Source organism: Hypanus sabinus, unplaced genomic scaffold (genome assembly GCF_030144855.1).
Source record: "Hypanus sabinus isolate sHypSab1 unplaced genomic scaffold, sHypSab1.hap1 scaffold_164, whole genome shotgun sequence".
NCBI lineage: Eukaryota > Metazoa > Chordata > Chondrichthyes > Myliobatiformes > Dasyatidae > Hypanus > Hypanus sabinus.
Genome location: NW_026779721.1, coordinates 36,933 through 42,528, shown reverse-complemented (window position 1 = coordinate 42,528; position 5,596 = coordinate 36,933).

The window sequence follows — 5,596 nt, the reverse complement described above, 5'->3', positions numbered from 1 at the left end:
ATAGAGCTATTTCTTATTGATTATTATTATACCCGCACTTTTAGATTTAGTATTGACGACGTATATTATCTGTATGTTTGCATTGATCTTATTTTTGTGCCCCTTTATCAATAAATACTGTTAAAAATAGTACCATCAGACTTTTACGGACCTCTCTATCTTTGCTGGTAAGTGACCAAGTTACGGGGTTCGTAACATTAGAATGGCTTGGGGTTTTCATGAAAGCCACTGCAGACCTTCTGTAGACATTTCCAGTGATCCTAATTCCATTCTTCAGTTTGTCCCCGGCTACATTTTAAATCTACAGTCATGTCTGATCCTTGTTTTCTAATCCTGAGGTCAGCTTCCTGAAGCTTCTTTCTTCCTCTCGACCAGATGTTTCGGATCTTTTGTCAACCATGGTCCCTTCACCCTACCGTCCTTTCCCTGTCTAAATGGGGCAAACCTCTCCAGAACCAGGTGTATGTGCAGACTAAAATATATTCACATTTCCGATGTGCATTTTCCAAGACATATCCGTTCCTGATCTATGATTTGATGTTCCAGCCTAATATCTTCATAATTCCACTTACACAGTTAATTACCCCGGGAAATGGCACAGAGCTGTGGGACGAGAGCGGGCAGAGTGATTAACTTGAACCCTGACAAGGGGCAGTGGGCAGAGGAGTGTGGCAATGTGATGGATACGGGGAATGACACGAGGTTGTGGGGACACAGCGGGGCATTGAGATTACTTGGTGACTGACGCGGGCTTGTGAAATTAATGTATGTAACCCTTTTTCGAAAGGAGGGTGCTGGACCCCTTATGATTTCCATACAGACACAACCGATCGACAGGCGGCGCAATAGACACAGCTCTACGCACCGTCCTGACACATCTGGAGAAGAAGAATGCTAATGCGAGAATGCTATTCTTGGACTACAGTTCAGTATTCAACACCATAATTCCCCCCAGGCCCGACAGGAAGCTCAGAGATCACGACCTTGACCTCTCAGATCGCCAGCAGGTTGTAGGAATGGGCTCCCTCACCTCCACCCCTCTGACGTTCAACACAGGAGCAGCTCAGGGCCTTGTACAGAGTCCCCTCCCTTACTCCCTGCATACCCATGATTGTATCGACACCTACAGCTCCAATCTGTTAATTACAGTTGCCGACGATAGTATATTGATTGGACTAATCTCAAAAAATAACGAAGTGGCCTGCAGGGAAGAAGTTATCTCTCTGACACAGTGACGTCAAGTAAACAACCTCTCCCTCAATGTCGCAAAAACAAAAGGGGCTGGCTGTTGATTACAGGAGCAATGGAGACGGGCTAACCCCTATTGACATCAATGGATCTGGGGTTGAGAGGGTAAACAGCTTTAAGTTCCTCGGCATCCACATCACCGAGGACCTCACGTGGCCTGTACATACTGGCTGTGTGGTGAAAAATGCACAACAGCTCACTTAGAGATTATAAGCTGATTTAGGCCCCTTTTCTTAGAAAGGATGGGTTAACACTTGAGTGAGATTAACAGGTTTATGAAAATGATTCCAGGATTGAATACCTTGTCATATAAAGAGATTTTGATGGGTAATACAATTTAAACCTATCGAGTGTCCCCGATGGGCTGGATGTGGAGCGGCTGTGTCCTATGGGTGGGAGAGTCTCGGACCAGAGGAGACATTTTCTGAAAAGCATGTCGTCCATTTGCAACGTTGATGAGTTTAGCCAGAGTGTGGTGAATCTGTGGAATTCGTTGCCACAGGCAGAGAGGAGGCCAAGACTTTGTACTTATTGAAGACAGATGTTGATAGATTCTTGGCTTGTCTGGACATGAAGGGATAGAGGGAGAAAGCCGGAGATTGGGTCTAGGAGGAAAGTTGGATCAGCCATGATGAAATGACGGAGTAAACTCGATAACATAACTCTGCTCCCACGTCTTCTGGTTTTAAGTTTAATATCCGTCTGTCAGTTGCATTGTATCTGGCTGATCTGGTTCATACATTGCTAACTCTATTACAACGTTCATAATTTTGCACTGCACTGACCCTGTCTAAAGTTCATGTCTTTTTCTTTAAAATATAGATCTACTATTTATTTAATTAATTCTTCTACCTTTAATGATGAAGGAGTGGGCGACTCTCTATACAAGGTTTGTCAACCTATAATAATTATTACTATATTTTCCTTGTTTCTCAGCTCGAGCTGGTATAACGAGGTAGAGCCATCGCGAAACACACTCATTTCTCAGTTTGCCAGGAAATCGTGTGCTCAAGTTGCTGGGATGTCTTCTATGGGCGGACAAGAGTGGTTCACTTGATCTTCCACAGTGACCATTTCTTCATGTTGCTGGATTGTGCTCTCATTTGAGTTTAGTGGTCTGTATTTTGTATTAGTTTTACACATGCCGGCATGCAGTGCTCAATTCTCGTTTAGTTAAGAGAAACATATCCTGAGGAGGTTTTTTTTAATTAACACCCCTTCCCATCTACTAGTTTCAGGGATGAAGTACCTCCGTGTTATCCTTCCTCCCCTGCCCACTACACTTCTTACTCTGAATTATCATCTCCTTTTTCAAAAAAGCCGATAATTCAAGAGTTTCGTGGACAGAAGTGAGTATAAATGCCATTACTAATGAGAAGCTGGAACGCCTAGATGTAGATAAGAATCCTGGACCAGATTATGTACACTGCAGTGTTCAGAAAGAGGTAGTTGAAGAGTTTGTGAAGGCATTAGAGTCATGGAACATTACAACGCAGGGAATGCCATCCGGCCATTCTAGTCTGTGCCAAGCCATTAGTCTGCCTAATTCCAGCATCATCTAACGGGACCGTAGTCATCCATTCCCTCCCATCAGTATACCCATTCAAACTTCTCTGAAATGTTGAATATCGACTCTGCCACTTGCTCTGGCAGCACATTTCACCTTCCCACCGCTGAGTGAAGACCTTCCACCACGTGCTTCTCTTAAAGAATGAGTAATGATCTTTCAAGAGTGTCTCGATTTTGGAATGTTTCTGCTGAACTAGGAAGTTGCAAATGTCACCCCACTCTTTAAGAAGGAAGGGAGGCAGTAGAAAGGAAATTTTAGAACAGTTATTCTGACCAAATTCAGCATGGTTTTATTCAGGGTATATATTGCCTGACAAATCTCTTAGAATTGTTTGACAAAATAACAAGCAGAATAGAAAAAGGTGAGGCAGTGGATGTTTTTCTCCTGGATTTTCAGATGGTTTTAACGACTTGCAGCAACATGAGGCTGCCAACCAAGATCACATCTCATGGTATTACAGGAAGGATACGGGCACGTATCGAAGATTGGGGTTTACCGGCATGAGAGAAACTGTTAGCACAATGAGTGCCTATTCTGTTTGCTACCGGTAACCAATCGCGTTTCTCTGGAGTCGGTAATGAGATTGCTTCTGTTCATGTTAAAATCGACGATTTGGATGACAGAGTTGGTGGCTTGGTGACCGACTTTGTAGTTGCTACGAAGGTAGGTGCCGGATAGGCAGCTTAGAGCAAAGTGGGTGTCTGTAGAAGGACTCAGACCGGTTTGAAGAACACACAATGAAGTGGCAGATGAAATACAGTGTGGGGACTGCGGTCTGCAGTCAGGGACTCAGGTTCACTCAGCGTAATGTTGCAATACACTCCGACACGATGCTGGTTTCATTTTGTTACAGACAAATGTGCCAGTTTGCTACTACAAGTAAACTACATTTCCACATTGCCGGATAAGTGTTCTGACACCTCTCGCTATCTGTAAAAACCGTGACGAGATCCTGAGGAGCATTCACTGTGGAATGTGCCTTTAAAAAGAGGGAGTTGGTGTACGCCGATTCAAAGAGAGAGAGAGAGTCAGCACCGAACAGCCCGTGAGTCGCATTGGCTACGGAAGGGCGGAGCTATATAATTGACAGTTGGCGTTCAGTATGTTTGGGATATATACAAGATCAGCTGGCTTTTCAGACAGACGCACAGACACTCAGAAGACACGAACAGAAATACGGAAGAAGTAGAAATTGGATGAGCTTTCAGTGCCAACGAAAGGATGGGTTTTGCTCGAAAAGGGGTGACTGGTGGAAGGTCATAAGGATGTTTAACCCTTGCCTGGGTTGATAACTTCACCGTTGTGTGTCACAGTCGGTAACTTTAACTTCGGAGGACAACGGGAAGATCGACGACATCGGCTTACTTGGAAAATAAATGACTTCTCTCTCTGTATTTCCTCAGTTCTATTCATCTTAATATCAGGAACTGAACTGACGTCATTCCCATACCATTGTAAGACTGTATCATTTACCACCTAAGCTTGAAGAAGTTTGGGGTTTTATATTTACACACTTAAATATCCATAAACTTTGCTAACCTGTTTGATCTACCTAGTTTTATATTACTGAGTTACGTAGATACTAATAATTAGTGTTTTGAATGTAGCAGATTTCAGAGAGACTTTGATCGGGTGCAGAAGTGGGTTGAGAAGTGTCAGATGGAGTTCAACCCGGAGAGGTGTGAGGTGGCACACTTTGGAAGGACAACCTCCAAGGCAGAGTACAAAATAAATATCAGGAAAATTAGTAGTGTAGGGGAGCAGAGGGATCTGGAGGTACATGTCCACAGATCCCTCAAAGTTGCCTCACATGTAGATAGGTTAGTTAAGAAAGCTTATGAGTGTTAGCTTTCATAAGTCCAGGGATTGAATTTAAGAGTCGAGAGGTATGATGCAGCTCTATAAAACTCTGGTTAGGCCACACCTGGAGTACCGTGTCCAGTTCTGGTCGCCTCACTATAGGAAGGATGTGGAAGCGTTGGAAAGGGTACAGAGGAGATTTGCCAGGTTGCTGCCTGGTTTAGAGAGTATGCACTATTATCATAGATTAAGGGAGTTAGTGTTCTACACTTTGGAGAGAAGGAGGATGAGTGGAGACGTAATAGAAGTATACAAGATATTAAGAGTAATAAATAGAGTTGACAGCCAGTGTCTTTTCCCCAGGGCACAGTTGCCCAATTAAACAGGACATGGCTTTAAGATAAGGGACGAGAAGATATTAGAGGAAGGTTTTTAGCCCAGAGAGAGGTTAGTACGTGGAATGCACTGCCTGAGTCAGTGGTGAAGGCAGATGCACTAGTCAAATTTAAGAGACAACTAGAAAGGCATATGAAGGAATTTAAATTGGGAGGCAGGGTTTATGGGTCGGCACAACGTTGTAGGCCGAATGGATTGTACTGTGATGTACTATTCTATGTTCTATTGTCTAGTACCAGACTCCAGTGTGTTCAATTTCTGATGATTCTTTTAGCACGTTACGGGGTACGTAAATAATTGGGGGCTTGTCCGTTATTCGTCAATTTATTAGGGAGTCATTCTAAATTTGTTGGGGGCTTAATTGAGTGATTATTGGTTGATCCTATAGGGGTATATTCATTCTGATTCTTTTTTTTGAGTGGAAATACTGCAGCAATGGAGATTGATGTTGGTAGGCTTCGGTGGAATCATCTCATGAAGCATTAAATGATGTTAAGACGGATGTGCTGTTGGGAATTACTCATAACTTAAAGCTTAAGGAGACCACTAGAATGATGAAGTCGATAACACGGGCGTTAATAG